At 45.3% G+C, this 18442-nt stretch overlaps 1 long non-coding RNA gene across 1 annotated transcript; it reads right to left on the bottom strand.

The window, feature by feature from the left end:
* Window positions 1-799: 799 nt before the first annotated feature.
* On the bottom strand, window positions 800-18386 carry LOC145544368 (uncharacterized). Its single transcript, XR_014081358.1, has 7 exons — window positions 18350-18386; window positions 12761-12880; window positions 8602-9205; window positions 7562-7664; window positions 4970-5108; window positions 3912-3966; window positions 800-3271 (listed from the first exon to the last, which is right to left on the bottom strand). It is a non-coding gene; the product is annotated as an uncharacterized LOC145544368 (long non-coding RNA).
* Between the last annotated feature and the right edge of the window lie 56 nt (window positions 18387-18442).

Raw genomic sequence — 18442 nt, 5'->3', positions numbered from 1 at the left:
AGACTTTTCATCATCTAACTAATGCTTGCCTACCCTTCCAGCCCTATATCTTACGAGTCCTTCCATTGACCACTTTGCTCAGAGAAGCAGAGATTCTAGGAATGATTTTATTTTAAGGGATTCAACTTAGAGATTTGACCTTGACTATAGGAGCTGGGCAAGCTTCCCTGATGGTTCATAAGGTAAACAATCCACCCTCAATGTGGGAGACCTGGGTTCGATCCCTGGGTTGGGAAGATCCCCTGGAGGAGGGCATGGCAAAACACTCCAGTATTCTTACCTGGAGAATCCCCATAGACAGAGGAACCTGGTGGGCTGTAGTCCATGGGGTTGCACAGAGTCAGACACGACTGAACGACTAAGCATAGCACAGCACATAGGAGCCAGGCAATCAGCCTTTCTAAGTCTGTTGCCCCTGGTCTACATGTGTGAGCTGCAACAGCTCCTGACTAACCAAGGCTACTGCTTCATCTCTGTCTTCCTAACCTCACCCAGAGTTCCCCTGAAGCCCACCCCATCCCAGACACACAGGGAAAGGCATTCTGGGAAATGTAGTTCCAGCCTCGCTAGGTGGACACAGCACAAAGCCACCCACGGCTCTTCTCACATGCCCTCCCCTCTGCCTGGAGCATGGTCCCTGCTCTTCGTCCACTTATTCCTACTCCACCTTTGAATCTCAGCCTCCAGCAGGAAGTCTCCTTGGCAGTTCCTCCAGAACAGAGGGGGGCACTTCACCCAACCTCTGGCCCACCACATGCAGCTATGAAGGTCACACACAACTCCAAGAGCACAGATCGCATTCACAGTCATCCTAGGTGCGTGTCTTTATTATTTATTTGTTTATTTGGTGGTGCTGGGTCTTAGTTGCAGCATACGGGATCCTTAGTTGCAGCCTGTGGAATCTAGTTCCCCAAACAGGGATGGAACCCAGGCCCCAAGCTTTGGGATAGCGGGCAGAGTCTTAGCCACCAGAGCACCAGGGAAGCCCCAGATGTTCATCTTTATATGACTGTCCTCCCACAGTTCAGTTCAGTCATTTAGTCTGGTCTGACTCTTTGCAACCCCATGAACTGCAGCATGCCAGGCCTCCCTGTCCATCACCAAATGCCGGAGTCTACCCAAACCCATGTCCATTGAGTCGGTGATACCATCCAACCATCTCATCCTCTGTCATCCCCCTCTCCTCCTGCCCTCAATCTTTCCCAGCATCAGGGTCTTTTCAAATGAGTCAGCTCTTCGCATCAGGTACCCAAAGGATTGGAGTTTCAGCTTCAACATCAGTCCTTCCAATGAACACCCAGGACTGATTTCCTTTAGGATGGACTGGTTGGATGTCCTTGCAGTCCAAGGGACTCTCAAGAGTCTTCTCCAACACCATAGTTCAAAAGCATCAATTCTGCGGCACTCAGCTTTCTTCACAGTCCAACTCTCACATCCATACATGACCACTGGAAAAACCAGAGCCTTGACTAGACGGACTTTTGTTGGCAAAGTAATGCCTCTGCTTTTAAATATGCTATCTAGGTTGGTCATAACCTTCCTTCCAAGGAGTAAGCGTCTTTTAATTTCATGGCTGCAATCACCATCAGCAGTGATTCTGGAGCCCCCAAAAATAAAGTCTGACACAGTTTCCACTGTTTCCCCATCTATTTCCCATGGAGTGATGGGACCAGATGCCATGATCTTAATTTTCTGAATGTTGAGCTTTAAGCCAACTTTTTCACTCTCCTCTTTCACTTTCATCAAGAGGCTCTTTAGTTCTTCTTCACTCTCTGCCATAAGGGTGGTGTCATCTGCATATCTGAGGTTACTGATATTTCTCCCAGCAATCTTGATTCCAGCTTGTGTTTCTTCCAGCCCAGCGTTTCTCATGATGTACTCTGCATATAAGTTAAATAAGCAGGGTGACAAGATACAGCCTTGACGTACTCCTTTTCCTATTTGGAACCAGTCTGTTGTTCCATGTCCAGTTCTAACTGTTGCTTCCTGATCTGCATACAGGTTTCTCAAGAGACATGTCAGGTGGTCTGGTATTCCCATCTCTTTCAGAATTTTCCACAGTTTCTTGTGATCCACACAGTCAAAGGCTTTGGCACAGTCAATAAAGCAGAAATAGATGTTTTTCTCGAACTCTCTTGCTTTTTCGATGATCCAACAGATGTTGGCAATTTGATCTCTGGCTCCTCTGCCTTTTCTAAAACCAGCTTGAATATCAGGAAGTTCACAGTTCACATATTGCTGAAGCCTGGCTTGTAAAGTAATTTTGAGCATTACTTTACTAGCGTGTGAGATGAGTACAATTGTGAAGTAGTTTGAGCATTCTTTGGCATTGCCTTTCTTTGGGATTGGAATGAAAACTGACCTTTTCCAGTCCCGTGGCCACTGCTGAGTTTTCCAAATTTGCTGGCATATCCAGTGCAGCACTTTCACAGCATCATCTTTTAGGATTTGAAATAGCTCAACCGGAATTCCATCACCTCCACTAGCTTTGTTCATAGTGATGCTTCCTAAGACCCACTTGACTTCACATTCCAGGATGTCTGGCTCTAGGTGACTGATCACACCATCGTGATTATCTGGGTCCTGAAGATCTTTTTTGTGCAGTTCTTCTGTGTATTCTTGCCACCTCTTCTTAATATCTTCTGCTTCTGTTAGGTCCATACCATTTCTGTCTTTTATTGAGCCCTTCTTTGCATGAAATGTTCCCTTGGTATCTCTAATTTTCTTGAAGAGATCTTCAGTCTTTCCCATTCTATTGTTTTCCTCTATTTCTTTGCATTGATCGCTGAGGAAGGCTTTATTATCTCTCCTTGCTATCTTTGGAACTCTGCATTCAGATGGGAATATCTTTCCTTTTCTCCTTTGCTTTTCGCTTCTCTTCTTTTCACAGCTATTTGTAAGGCCTCCTCAGACAGCCATTTTGCTTTTTTGCATTTCTTTTTCTTGCGGCAGTCAAGTGACTAGAGCAAGGAGCATCATTTTCTAATTCCAACAACGGTGTTCAGGGGCTGTTGCAAGACTGGGTGCACTTCCTTTATCTCAAGGGATATTTGGCTGCCAGGCTGTGCCCCTTTTTATACTGTGAGCCCCACTTAGCAGGGGCCATAATGGGACAGCTCATTGTGGGGTTCCTAACATTTAGCACAGGACCTGACCCAGCAGACTCTCAGTATCCATAACACAACATAATAGGAAGCAACCTAGATGTCCATCGACAGAGAGATGGATAAAGAAGCTGTGGTACATATATACAATGGAATACTACTCAGCCCTAGAAAAGAACGCATTTGAGTCAGTTCTAATGAGGTGGATGAAACTAGAGCCTATTATAGACAGTGAAGTAAGTCAGAAAGAGAAAAACAAATATTGTATATTAATACATATGTCTATGGATCTAGAAAGATGGCACTGATGAACCTATTTGCAGAGCAGCAATGGGGATGTAGACAGAGAACAGACTTACGGACAAGAGCGGGGGAGGGGAGGAAGGAGAGGGTGAGATGAATGGAGTAACATGAAGGCATGAACACTACCTTATGTAAAAAGATAGCCAATGGAAATTTGTTGTATGACTCAGGGATCTCAAACTGAGGCTCTGTGACAACCTAGAGGGGTGGGAAAGAGTGGGAGGTGGGAGGGAAGTTCAAGAGGGAGGGGACATATGTACACCTATGGCTAATTTATGTTGATGTATGGCAGAAATCAAACCAATATTGTAAAGCAATTATCCTTCCATTAAAAATAAATTAAAAAAGAATAACTGAATGTCTAGGCTATGAGAGAGGGGTAACAGGAGAAAGCAGAAAGATGAATGAGCTGGGGGCTTTGGGAGCAGGCTGGAAAGAAGAGGCAGCACAGCTGGGTAGTTCAGAGCATGGACTCGGGCGCCAGGCTCCACCTTCATCACTTACCAGCTGGGTGACCTCTCTCAAGTTACTGCCCTTGTCTGTGCCTCAATTTGCTCATCTGTAAAAATGAAGATAAGAACAGCACTTTCTTCAAGGAGTTGGTAGGAGAATGCATCAGACTGATGTTTGCAAAGCACTAAGACAGCAATATATAACCGTTTGTTTTTTAAAAAAAATAGATTGATAGACAGATGGACGATAGATAAAATGAAGGAAGGATGAATCATTTTGTTTCTCTCTCAAAGTCAGGATGAAAGGCAATCCCTATGGAGAAGCTGCTGCCAGGGTTCCCCATTTGAGTGACTGCAAGGTGGTGGAACGCTTCTACGCTGAAAATATATAGGTTTAAGAGCATCGAGACAAACACCCTGGCTGGTAAGAACATCTAGACTGGAGGGTATTACATTATCATATGGTTAGTTAAGGAATTATAGCTCTTAGGGTACCAGCTTCTGCACAATAAAATGATTTTTAAAACAACATTTAAAAAACCCGATTAAAACATAATGCCCTGTTTAGTTACTGCCACAAAATGCTTCATTTGCAGATTACAGCCTAGCGGATTTAATTTACTTTCCGCTGACACCCATATTAGACGCCATGGGCCAGGGAGGCACTCAAGGCTGTAAGCTGCAGAACTTAGAAGCTAATGGGTGCCACCGCTAAGCCTTTTTGGAGGAAGTGGCATGGCCAGGCTTCCTCCCCACCTCCGGGCCCTGAGGGTCTCCTGACAGTTGGCACACAGCGCTCCTCCCTGCAGGCCCTTCTGATCAAGTAAGGTTTGGGACTCGCAGGATGCTATATGCTGAGAGTACAGACTGCAAACTGGTGCTTCGAGGGCCAAGTTCAGCCTATTGATCATCTGCCTCACAGCAAGATTTCTAAATAGTGAAGCTAACATTTGAAAAATCAAGAGATCTCACTTTAAACCTGGACATTTTGCTACTTTTGAAAAACGGGAAGAATTGACAACGCTGAACTGTCACTGTCATGGCGACGACAGACTGGAATGGGAGAGGTCACGTGCTTTCCAGTTCGTCACAATCCCTACCATTCCTTACCGTCTCCCTCAGTCAGGAGTTTGAGAGTTAATGCAAATCCTGTTTGCTGTTGCATGTGAGGGGCTCTTTTGTGTTGTTTTCAGTAGAGAAACATTCCATCTTTTAAGGTACCAGCAGGAAACAGACAACACGCTCAAAGCTGGGGAGGTGAAGAGAGTTTAGTAGTGGGATTATTTACAAAGGTATGGATAGAGTTTAGGAAAAGCAATAAAGAATGATACAGCCCCCAGCGCCACAAACACTGGGGAGGGTCAGCATCCTGAGTCTGAAGGGATGCAGGGAGGGGGCCTGGGGAGAAAGCGCTGCTGACAGAGCTGAGTCTGGGTCAAGGGCCGCAGTCAGCCCAGGGTGACTCCATGTGGACGGAGCCTGGAAAAGACTCCTCCAAGTTCCTGTCGTCTGTGCATCCAGTCTACTCTGGTGACCCCCATGGGCCACACCAACTGGAAGCCAGAAGACAAAGGGATCCTCCCAGGCTTCCCATGTAGCTCAGATTCCAGGACACAGAGCTGGGGAGCATGGGAGACAGAGAGGATCTGCGGGAAGGACCGAATAAAAGAGAGCCAGCATGCCATGCATCCAGCAAGTGGCAAAACAAAAAGAGGGTGTATATATGTGTGGAAGTTAAGAATATGTATTCTTGTACTTCCTTTGTGGTGCAGTGGATAAGAACCTGCCTGCCAATGCAAGGGACAAGTGTTCAATCTCTGGTCCAGGAAGATTCCACACGCCTTGGAGCAGATAAGCCTGTACCCCACAACCTCTAAAGCCTGCACACCTAGAGCCTGTGCTCCACAACCAGAGAAGCCGCTACAATGAGAAGCACACGCACCGCAGTGAAGAGTAGCCCCGCTCACCACAACCAGCGAAAGCCTGCGTAAAGCAGCTAAGACCCAGCGCAGCCAAAAACACAATTTTTTAAAAAAGAATATATATTCGTGTATATTTAATATGCTGTGCTTGGTCCACCTCTCTCGTCTGCATCGTCTTCCTGGTCCCCTAAGCATCTGACTAGGCATCACTGGCCCTGGGAGAGTTATCTCCACCCCTGCCCCCCACCCCCATCCCACCACACTCTCTTTTGACTTTGTCTCCTCTTGGGGAAGGAGATTCCCACCCATTCCCCAAAGAGGAAACAGCAGTAGAAACAAGACCTTCCCATCCTCCTCTGTGCGCCCTCATCTGTGCGGTGAGGTGGGGCCCAGGTCAAGTTCAGACACGGCACTCCCTCTGGACCTACCCTCAAGAACAGCTCATCCTTGTTTCTGCTCCTGTTGCAGGCAGTAACTCAGCAAGACAAAGCATCCCTGCCCTTGGAAGAGGGCTGCCTGGTCCAAAGGCTCCCCCACAACTGGAAGAGAAACTCAATCCCTTTAGGGAAGGAGGAGTCAGAAGCCCCAGGTTCCAGCTACCTTCTCTAACTCAGATTTGCCATTAATATTCCTGAAGCTATTGTCCCATTTGATCTCAGTTCCTTATGCCCTGTATTGAACATTTGCCCTATTTTTTTGACTGCCCAGCAAGGACTCCCATCCTGTTTTCAAGGAATTCCTCATGTTATGAGGTTTGGAAGGAAACAGAATTAATTTTCCACTCTGTGTGCTTAGTCACTCAGTCGTGTCCAACTCTTTGACACCCTTTGGACTCTTTGGACAGGCTCTTCTGTCCATGGGATTTTCCAGGCAAGAATACTGGAGTGGGTTGCCATTTCCTCCTCCAGGGGATCTTCCTGACCTGGGGGTTGAACCTGCATCTCCTGTGTCTCCTGCGTTGCAGGCAGATTCTTTACCCGCACTCTAGAAGCTTTGAAGGTTGGGTGTCATTTTCCCAGCCTCCTTTGCAGCTAGGAAGCAGCCACAGGACCAGGGCTCAGAGTTGGTCATGTGGCTTAGGGAGGCAGCAGCAGCAGTTGCAGTGAAACCAGCTACCAAGGCAGCGAGAGTAGCAACAGCACAGCCTGGGGCATGGGGTCAGCAGTGGTCATGGTGGTGGCCTTGGGGTGGCAGCAGCATCCTGGTCACTCCAGTTCTGTGACCTGATTGTGGGCACAGCTGTGTAGTCACCAAGCCTGCTTTTCCAGCCTCCTAGGGACTGTGTGAGCCACCCATACCTTTCTGGTGAATTCCTTTACTGCCGACATCAGCCAGACTCCAATTCTGTTCCTTGAGTCTTTTTTTTTTTAATTTGGCTGTGCCGGGTCTTCGTTGTAGCACGTGGGATCTTTAGTTGCAGCATGCAGGCTCTTAGTTGCAGCATGTGGGATCTAGTTCCATGACCAGGGATCTAACCCGAGCCCCCTGCATTGGGAGCTCGGAGTCCCAGCCACTGGACCAGCAGGGAAGTCCCTGCTCTTTGTGACTTGGAACTCCTACTGATACATGTGAACACAGAATCCTGGAGGGAAGAAAAGATGAATGGCACCCCTAGCTACATCCCCGGCAACTCCCTCCAGATTATGTGTCCATTAAGACTATCTCAATTATTTAAAAAATGCAAATCAAAATAAAAGCAAAGCCTCAAATTGACAAAGAATAAAGAGAAAGTGTTAGTTCACAGGAGCCTGGTGGGGTAAGGCTAGAAGCAGACTCTCACCGAGAAACTGATCCATCTCTGGCTCTCTTGTACGTCCTTCTGGCTGTCAAGTTCATCTTCAGCCCCCACATAGGGGCCCCTGCAATTTCAAGTCCTCCTCTCGCTGCAATAGAACAGCTACAATAGTTCTCGACCTCACCTCCTCCCACACCACCCCACAAAAGAGAGTCTGTTCTGGGAGCTCTCCCATAGGTCAAGGGGTGTCCAAATAAGGTCAGAGGCTTGTCCTTGCCCACATCATGGTGGCAGGAAAATGGGATAAGCTGATTGGCTTAACCAAATCAAGGCTCATCTGAAACTGAATTCCCTCAAACTATTGGGTGAGAATGGGGCAGGGTGGTGAACTCCCCAAGGAAAGTCAGCTTCCTGTTGGTGGAAAGCAGGGGCATGGATGCTGGGGACCTCTGGGGGACTCGGATATCTGAGTCAAGTCTCAGCTCTGCTCCAGCCTACCAGTGTGAACCTGGCCAGCCCCTTTTCCTCTTCATGTCTCAGTGGCCAGGTCTGTACCACGGTGGAGAGTGGGGTACATTCTACAAGTCTATGGGTCTTGGAGGCAAGGAAGCACTACCTTGAGTCAGTGGCTAGATGACCTGAATTGTGTCCCCAACAAATTCACATGTTGAAGCCATAGCTCTCAGGACCTCAGGATGTGACTATATTTGCAGAATAGGGCCTTAGAGGGGTGATAAAGCTAACTGAGACCCTGAGAGTAGGCTTTTCATATAACGTCCTCATAAGAAGAGGACATTAGGCTATACAGAAACACCAGTTCTCTTGCCCATGAGAACAGAGCCAGAAGGTGGCCCTTGGCAAACTCAAGGAGAGCGGCCTCAGGTAAACCAAACCTGGTGACACCTTGATCTTGGACTTCCAGCCTCCAGCACTGTGGGAAAATCAGTCTTTGTTGTTTCAGTCACCAGTCTGTGGTGCTTTGTTATGACAGCCCAAGCTGACTAATACAGAGCTCATGAATTTGAAAAGGGAGGTTCATCTGGCCAAGTTTCCATACCCTACCCTGTCTCGTACCAGTTGTATACCTGGGCAAGGCACTTCACTTCTCTGAGCCTGGCAGCTTAGCTGGGAGAAGACTTTCTCCAAAAGTGCCTACTATTTCAATGTTTCTATTGGACACCTGCAGACATGGTAACTGTTAAGAACATGATGAAAAGATATTAGAGGGAGCAGAGGGAGGGCTGGGGCCAGTCTGTTCATCAGGCAACTGAAGCATCAGTGATCAGAGCTTGAGCCCCACGAGGAGTCATCAAAGGAGAATGTGCCCCCAACCGACCAGTGCCAGGGATCCCCTCTCAGCCCCCACATACCCCACCTCCAGGCCCTGACTTCAGCATCCAAGAGCAAAATTTTGGGGGGCTCCCACTCCCAGATGAGAACATCTGGCTTGCACGTCTGCCAGTGCTCCAGATTCCTCATGTGTAGAGTGAGGACAATAGCATCACCTGCTGCACAGAGTTGCAAATATTTAATAGGATAATGAATGTGAAGCACTCAGCACAGCACCTCCTACAGAGTAAATGCCTGAAGGATGAGTGTGAAGAGTACCGCAGGTGCCCTTCAACTTCCCTTGAACCAGATACTGATCCTCCCCCAGTGATAATCCAGATTTCAGCAAGATTCCTGGGTCTAAAAGAAAAAGACGATCATGGGACTTCTCTGGTGGTCCAGTGGTTAAGACTCCATGCTTCCACTGCAGGAGACACAGGTTCAATCTCTGGTCAGGCAACTAAGATCCTGCATTACATGCAGTGCGGCCAAAAAAAAAAGACAAAGATGATCAGCTAAAACCACCACATCTTCTCCTGTGGAGACCTCAGTGTGTTTCCAAGATGTCTGCAGGTACCCCGGGTGCACCTGTCCTTGTTACTCCTGGATCTAAGTGCCAGCTTATGTTGAATTTGTTCTATTTCTGTCATTGTCTCCAAAGGAACTTGATCTTTCCTTTGATGTACACACACACACACACACACACACACCACTCCTGCAGGGCTTTTTGTGGGCCTACCAGCCTTTACTGAAAGTCAAGGATGACAGAGGGGAGGTTAACATCACAAGCACTCAAGCCAAAAGAAAAAAAAAAAGCCTTAAATTCACATATGAAAAATCTTTTATCGTAAATGAACGTTCATGCTTTCTGTGCCAGAGATTTCTCACTGGCCACACCATAAAGATCCCTGGACTCTCAACAACTTGCACACTTCTCTGTCCCTTTCATCTTTCCTCTTTACCTACACTTTCCTATTAATAGATGGCCCCTCTGAATTCTTCTCACTCCAGTATCAGAGTAATGATGATATATTGAGATAATCGGTCCGAATTCCTCACCGTCCCCTGCATCCTTTCTCCATGTGACTTTGCACATCCCCCTCACTAGAAGTGGAGTGCACTTTCTTACCCCTTTCCTGTGGGCTCAGCCATATGACTTATTATGGCCAGTGTGATGTCCACAGAAATGACAAAAATATGCTTGCACAGTGAGCTTCATCTCTTAACATCTCTGCATTCCATGAGAAGAGTTTCCCCTGGTTAGCTACCATCCCTTCAGCTGGATCCCAAAATGAAAACACATGGGCAGACCTGAGCCTAACCTGCCATGAGGAGCCAGGCTCATCTGGACCCACAGCCTGAAGCACAGCTGCTCAGTTGAGTCCAACGTCACTGACCTACAGACACGTAAGTGAAAAAATAAATCAGTGTTGTTTTAAGCCACTGAATTTTGGGGTGAATTGTTTTGTAGTAATGGCAGACTAGCATCTCACATGCTAGTAAAGTAATGCTCAAAATTCTCCAAGCCAGGCTTCAGCAATACGTGAACCGTGAACTTCCAGATGTTCAAGCTGGTTTTAGAAAAGGCAGAGGAACCAGAGATCAAATTGCCAATATCCGCTGGATCATCAAAAAAGCAAGAGAGTTCCAGAAAAACATCTATTTCTGCTTTATTGACTATGCCAAAGCCTTTGACTGTGTGGATCACAAGAAACTGTGGAAAATTCTGAAAGAGATGGGAATACCAGACCACCTGACATGTCTCCTGAGAAACCTGTATGCAGGTCAGGAAGCAACAGTTAGAACTGGACATGGAACAACAGACTGGTTCCAAATAGGAAAAGGAGTACGTCAAGGCTGTATATTGTCACCCTGCTTATTTAACTTATATGCAGAGTACATCATGAGAAACGCTGGGCTGGAAGAAACACAAGCTGGAATCAAGATTGCTGGGAGAAATATCAATAACCTCAGATATGCAGATAACACCACCCTTATGGCAGAAAGTGAAGAAGAACTAAAGAGCCTCTTGATGAAGGTGAAGGAGGAGAGTGAAAAAGTTGGCTTAAAGCTCAACATTCAGAAAACTAAGATCATAGCATCTGGTCCCATCACTCCATGGGAAATAGATGGGGAAACAGTAGAAACAGTGTCAGACTTTATTTTTCTGGGCTCCAGAATCACTGCTGATGGTGATTGCAGCCATGAAATTAAAAGACGCTTACTCCTTGGAAGGAAGGTTATGGCCAACCTAGATAGTGTATTTAAAACTCCAAAGAAGAAATGCAGATGGCTAACAAACACATGAAGGGATGCTCAACATCACTCATTATTAGAGAAATGCAAATCAAAACCACAATGAGGTATCATTTCACACCAGTCAGAATGGCTGCTATCCAAAAGTCTACAAGCAATAAATGCTGGAGAGGGTGTGGAGAAAAGGGAACCCTCTTACACTGTTGGTGGGAATGCAAACTAGTGCAGCCACTATGGAGAACAGTGTGGAGATTCCTTAAAAAACTGGGAATAGAACTGCCATGTGACCCAGCAATCCCACTGCTGGGCATATACACCAAGGAAACCAGAATTGAAAGAGACGCGTGTACCCCAATGTTCATCGCAGCACTGTTTACAACAGCCAGGACATGGAAGCAACCTAGATGTCCCTCAGCAGACGAATGGATAAGGAAGCTGTGGTACATATACACAATGGAATATTACTCAGCCATTAAAAAAAATACATTTGAATCGGTTCTACTGAGATGGATGAAACTGGAGCCCATTATACAGAGTGAAGTAAGCCAGAAAGAAAAACAACAATACAGTATACTAATGCATATATATGGAATTTGAAAGATGGTAACGATAACCCTATATGCGAGACAGAATAAGAGACACAGATGCATAGAACAATTTTATGGACTCTGAGGGAGAAGGTGAGGGTGGGACGTTCTGGGAGAATAGCATTGAAACATGTATATTATCATATGTGAAACAGAACACCATTCCATGTTCGATGCATGAGACAAGGGCTCAGGGCCGGGGCAATGGGATGACCCAGAGGGATGGGATGGGGAGGGAGGTGGGTGGGGGGTCCAGGAAGGGGAACACATGTAAACCCATGGCTGATTCATGTCAATGTATGGCAAAAACTATTACAATATTGTAAAGTAATTAGCCCCCAACTAAAATAAATAAATTTATAAAAAAATAAAAAAAATAAAAAAAAAAGGAAAACAACAACAAAAAAATAAAAGCAGAGACATTACTTTGCCAACAAAAGTCCGTCTAGTCAAGGCTATGGTTTTTCCAGTGGTTATGTATGGATGTGAGAGTTGGACGGTGAAGAAAGCTGAGCACCACAGAATTGATGCTTTTGAACTGTGGTGTTGGAGAAGACTCTTGAGAGTCCCTTGGACTGCAAGGAGATCCAACCAGTCCATCCTAAAAGAGATCAATCCTGGGTGTTCATTGGAAGGTCTGATGTTGAAGCTGAAACTCCAATACTTTGGCCACCTCATGCGAAGAGTTGACTCATTGGAAAAGACCCTGATGCTGGGAAGGATTGGGGACAGGAGGAGAAGGGGACGACAGAGGATGAGATGGTTGGATGGCATCACTGACTCGATGGACATGGGTTTGGGTAGACTCCGGGAGTTGGTGATGGACAGGGAGGCCTGCAATTCATGGGGTCGCAAAGAGTCGGACACGACTGAGCGACTGAACTGAACTGAATGGCAGACTGAGGGACTTCCCTGGAAGTCCAATAGTTAAGACATTGCCTTCCACTGCAAGGGGTGCAGCTTCCATCCCTGGTCAGGGAGCTAAGATGCCACATGCCCTGGCCACCAAAAAACCAAAACATACAGTCCCAACCCTGTGTTTTTATCTCTGGTCAGCTTAGGGATCTCCCACCTGCTATTTTCATTCTCGGACTCTTGTTGATGGAGCAGGCACCTTCTGGAACATTGCTGGTCCCCATGGCAGAGAGAAAGTGAGGAGGGGGAATTACACAGTGACTCTCAAAGCTTTCACCTGAAAGTGATGCAGGTCATTTCAATTCCTTTTTCATGGGTCAAAGAAAGCCACAAGGCCACATCTATGTTCAAGGGCAGGCCTACCCTCTCCAGGAGAAAGAGAGAAAATATTTAGTGGCAACACTCATGAATTCCTCAATCTCCACTCTGACAGTGAATCTGTGGATTTCTATCAATTTTTAATCTATATCATCATTTGAGGCTACAATATCATATAGTTACCATTTAGAATTATCATGTACTTCTGGTGAGTTGAACCTTTCTCATTATAAAATAGCCTATATTTATTAGTCATCTTTTGCTAAGTTAGGCATGAATCATGCACTCATTCATAAAGTATCCACTTAGAACTGACATATTTCATATTACATTAGTCAAAGAAAGCCACATGACCACACCTAACTTCAAAATCTCAGTGGCTTATAAAGATGATGGTTAATTTCTCACTCATGTTATACATCCTTTGGGTCATTTGTGGGGCTTTCCAGGTGGTACCATGGTAAAGAATCTGCCTGCCAATGCAGGAGGTGCAAGAAATGTGGGTTCAATCCCTGGGTCAGGAACATCCCCTGGAGAAGGAAATGGCAATCCACTCCAGTATTCTTGCCTGGAAAATTCCACGGACAGAGGAGCCTGGTGGGCTGCAATCCATGGGGTAGCAAAAGTCGGACATGACTGAGCATGCACACAGGGGTCATTGTGGCACTACCCACTCTTCATTCTAGTTTATTTTCATTCAAGGACCCAGTGGAAGGAGCAGCCCCATCTTGGATGTGACCTGCCTGTGGCAGCAGGAAAAAATAGATGGTTCATCATTTCTATTCATGTTTCAGTGACCAAGCCTGAAGTCCACAGGTTGGGAAGTACAGACCTCTTAGAGGAGTAGCAAATTATTGAGAACAATGATAAAATTCACCACACTACTTCTAGCAATGCTTTTGCCTCAAAGTCTACCTTGTCCAACGTTGATACAGCTAAAACAGACCCAGCATGGAATCTCTTACCATTCTTTGACTTTAAAATTTGTCTTGGTGCATAGCTAAATTTTTTCAAAAGTTGGTGTTATAATCTATCTTTTCACTAGATGGTTTGGGTTTTTAAAAATATATGTTGTGCTGTGTTTAGTCAGTTAATCCGATTCTTTGGACTGTTGCCCGCTAGACTCCTCTGTCCATGGGATTTTCCAGGCAATACTGGAGTGGGTTGTCATTTCCTCCTCCAGGGGATCTTCCCATCTCAGGGATCAAACTAGCATCTCCTGTGTCTCCTGCATTACAAGTGGATTCTTTACCCACTAAGCCATCAGGGAAGCCTTATTGTGGTTACTGAAGTATTTAAATTTATTTTTCCACTTTATTTTGTGCTTTGTATTTTTCCACTGTTTATGTTCTTTCATTCCTGCCTTTGTTTCCTTCCTTTCTTCCCCTTTCCTTTTTTTTTTTCTTGTTTGAACAGAATTTTTTAAAGTATTATTTATTTGGCTGTGCCAGATCTCAGTTGAGGCATGCAGGGTCTTCCATTGCAGCACACAGGGCATGTGGGGTCTAGTTACCTGATCAAGGATCAAACCCAGAGCCCCTGCATTGAGAGCCACTGGGCCACTAGGGAAGTCCCCTTCTCCTTTTAAAATTTTGTTTATTTATTTTTGGCTGCACTGAGTCTTCATTGCTGTGTGCTGACTTCCTCCAGTTGCAGTGAGCCAGGGCTTCCCGTTGCAGTGGCTTCCCTTGTTGCAGAGCACAGGCTCTAGAGCACACGGGTTTCAGTAGTTGCAGTGCACAGATTTAGCTGCATGTGGAATCTTCCCCATACCAGGGATTGAACCTGTGTCTCCTGCATTGGCATGTGGATTCTTAACCACTGGACCACCAGGAAAGTACTTTCCTTCTTTTTAAAAACATTCTTCTTCTTCCTCTGGTTTGGTCTTTATTCTTTAAATAGTAAGCCTTGAAATTTTAACATTCATATTTCATTAGGAGTCTAACGCTAACCAATACTTTTATAGACAGTGGAATCGGTTCAATCTAACTGGCTGATACAACTAATGACTCCAATTCATTGCTTTCTTATGCATACTCTTTGCCATAATTCTGCATAGCTCCCTCCTACTATAGCCTTGGGCTTCCCTAATAGCTCAGTATTCAGAAAACTAAGATCATGGCATCCGTCCCATCACTTCATGGTAAATAGATGGGGAAACAGTGGAAACAGTGGCTGACTTTATTTTTGGGGGCTCCAAAATCACTGCAGATGGTGACTATAGCCATGAAATTAAAAGAGGCTTACTCCTTGGAAGGAAAGTTATGACCAACCTAAACAACTTATTAAAAAGCAGAGACATTACTTTGCCAACAAAGGTCTGTCTAGTCAAGGCTATGGTTTTTCCAGTAGTCATGTATGGATGTGAAAGTTGGACTATAAAGAAAGCTGAATGCCGAAGAATTGATGCTTTTGAACTGTGGTGTTGGAGAAGACTCTTGAGAGTCCCTTGGACTGCAAGAAGATCCAACCAGTCTATCCTAAAGGAGGTCAGTCCTGGGTGTTCATTGGAAGGACTGATGTTAAAGCTGAAACTCCAATACTTTGGCCATCTGATGCAAAGAGCTGACTCATTTGAAAAGACCCTGATGCTGGGAAAGATTGAGAGCAGGAGGAGAGGGGGATGACAGAGGATGAGATAGTTGGATGGCATCACTGACTCAATGGACATGGGTTTGTGTAGACTCCGGCAGTTGGTGATGGGCAAGGAGGCCTGGCGTGCTGTGGTTCATGGGGTTGCAAAGAGTTGGACCCGACTGAGCGACTGAACTGAACTGAACTGAATAGCTCAGTTGGTAAAGAATCCACCTGCAATGCAGAAGACCCCAGTTCTATTCCTGGGTTTGGAAGATCCACTGGAGAAGGGATAGGTTACCCATTCTAGTATTCTTGGGCTTCCCTGGTGGCTCAGCTGGTAAAGAATCTGCCTGCAATGCTGGAGACCTGGGTTCAATCCCTGGGTTGGGAAGATCCCCTGGAGAAGGGAAAGGCTACCCACTCCAGTATTCTGGCCTGGAGAATTCCATGGACTGTATAGTCCATGGGGTCCCAAAGAGTTGGACACGACTGAGCGACTTTCACCACCACTACTACTACTACTACTACTATATAGCCTTGGACTCAGTCATGTGACCTGCTTTAGCCAATAAAATATTTTTTAAAGTCTTGGAAAATGGGCTCATACATTTCCATTGCTCTCTTTTGTGTACCTACCATTGCCATGAGAATTTATCCCCATTGCCTGGCTGTTGAGTAAGAGACACATGGAACAGAGTCAGGGCACGCAGCCAAAACCACCCTAGATCAGCTGACCCTAGACATGTAGGCAAGCCCAGCCAAGCTAGGCAAAGCTTTCTAACCAACCCCAAGAAGACACTAGACATATGAGCCAGAAACAAATAAAGCTGTATCCCTCTGAGGTTTTGAGGCTGTTTGTTACACAATAGTTAACTAACACACAGTTTTATAATGCATTCAGTTCAGTAACCCTTTTATACTATCATTCCATTATTTTTGTTTTACAGTTTTTGATCCTACAAATTATAAGTTGTTCTTTGTTTGTTTGTCCCTAATTTTTGTTTATATTTACCTATGTTTGCCATTTTATCTGCTCACTGATCCTTACTGTTCCTCAGTTTTTCCTCTTGGGATCATTTTATTTCTTCCTGAAATATTTCTTCTAAGAGACACTTCAGTTAAGTTCTGTTGGTAGTAACTCTTAGTTTTTGTTGATCTGAAAAGTATTATGTTTTTATTTTTTGAAAGATTATTTGCTAAGTATACAATTCTAGGTATAAGATTATTTTCTCTCATCTTGTTAAGGCTATTATTCCATTAATGATACTATTTCACGCTATTATTATCATCATTGTTCCCATTATTGCTATTGAGTAGCCAGGAGTTGGTATCACTATCATTCTATGGTAGATAATCTGACTTTCTTCTCTCTCTGCTTTTAAAATCATCTCATGCTTTGGTGTTCTGCAGTTTCACTAGATCTAGGTTTTCTTTTCCCCAATCCTACTTGGGATTCCTTGTGTTTCCTGAGGCTGCTTCTCTTTCATCAATTCTGGAAAATTCTCAGCCATCAGTATTTGACAACTACTTTGTTCATATTCACTTTATTATCATCTAACATAAAAGATCGGAGAAGGCAATGGCAGCCCACTCCAATCCTCTCGTCTGGAAAATCCTATGGACGGAGTAGCCTGGTAGGCTGCAGTCCACGGGGTTGCTACGAGTCAGACACGACTGAGCGACTTCACTTTCACTTTCCCTTTCCCTTTCATGTATTGGAGAAGGAAATGGCAACCCACTCCAGTGTTCTTGCCTGGAGAATCCCAGGGACGGGGGAGCCTGGTGGGCTGTCGTCTATGGGGTCGCACAGAGTCGGACACGACTGAAGTGAGTTAGCAGCAGCAGCAGCAGCAACATAAAAGATAAGCATATGATAGACCTCACTCTTTTTCATTTCCTTATCTCTCTTTGATGGCTTTTGGGTTATTTTCTTCAAATCTATTTTTTAGCTCATGAATTCTCTTCAGCTGTACCTCATTAGTTATTTAACCCTTCCAATGAGTTAGACACTTAAAATGTATCTGACTCTGCTGATTGTCTTCTCTGCCCATGGGTTTTGTTTTTTGATTGTGAGTTCATATTTTCAATATTTCTCCTAGCAATTTTATATATTTTGTTGCTGTTATACTTGGAGATATGTAGTCTATTAACGGGCTTCCCAGGTGGCACAGTGGTAAAGAATCTGCCTGCCAATGCAGGAGATGCAAGAGACTTGGGTTTGATCCCTTGCAGGAAGATCACCTGGAGTAGGAAATGGCAACCCACTCCAGTATTCTTGCCTAGAAAATTTCATGGACCGAGGAGCCTGGCAGGCTCAATCTTTCTGCTTCGTTGGCCTTAGCATTTGTCTTATCACAAGCACATGCCAGTGACTGAATTTTCAACCTTTATGTCTGGTTAGAGACAGGAAGAAAATAAAAGCTGCAAAACACTTGAGCATATTCAACTAGAAGTCTTGGTAGACTTTGAAAACAAGAACAGAAGAGCAAAAACTTTTTCAAAAGCCCCAATCAATGGCTTCTATAAGTATTATGGGCCAGAAATTGGTCACATGCCTATGCCTAGTCCAACTAATGGCTAATAAGAATGAGTTTATCACGAATAGTCTGGACTAGTTATGAGTCATTCAATTGGGATGAGGTTTTTCCTAGAGGAACCCGGCACAGTGCTTGAGAGGGCATTGGTCCCTGCACTGAACTCTTACTGAGCACCCGGTACAAGCTAAAGGCGCTGTGGAGCCAGTAAAGGATTTGACATGATCTCGATTAGACAAGCTGAGATAAGTTAAAGTGTTTAGCACTCCTCTCCGCAAATGCCAGCGAAGGTCCTAGAGTACCAACAGGAGACTGACCTGCTCCGGGTTGTACTGCGCAGCCGCGGGTTCTCTCGGAGCACGCTCCTGACGCCCCGCCCCGAACGCGAGTCCCGCATGCGCACATGCTTT

This window comes from Giraffa tippelskirchi, chromosome 4 (assembly GCF_054371585.1).
Source record: "Giraffa tippelskirchi isolate mGirTip1 chromosome 4, T2T-mGirTip1v1.2.pri, whole genome shotgun sequence".
In the NCBI taxonomy this organism is placed as follows: Eukaryota; Metazoa; Chordata; class Mammalia; order Artiodactyla; family Giraffidae; genus Giraffa; species Giraffa tippelskirchi.
The sequence above is the reverse complement of the archived record's forward strand: the minus strand, read 5'-3'. Positions and strand labels throughout refer to the sequence as shown.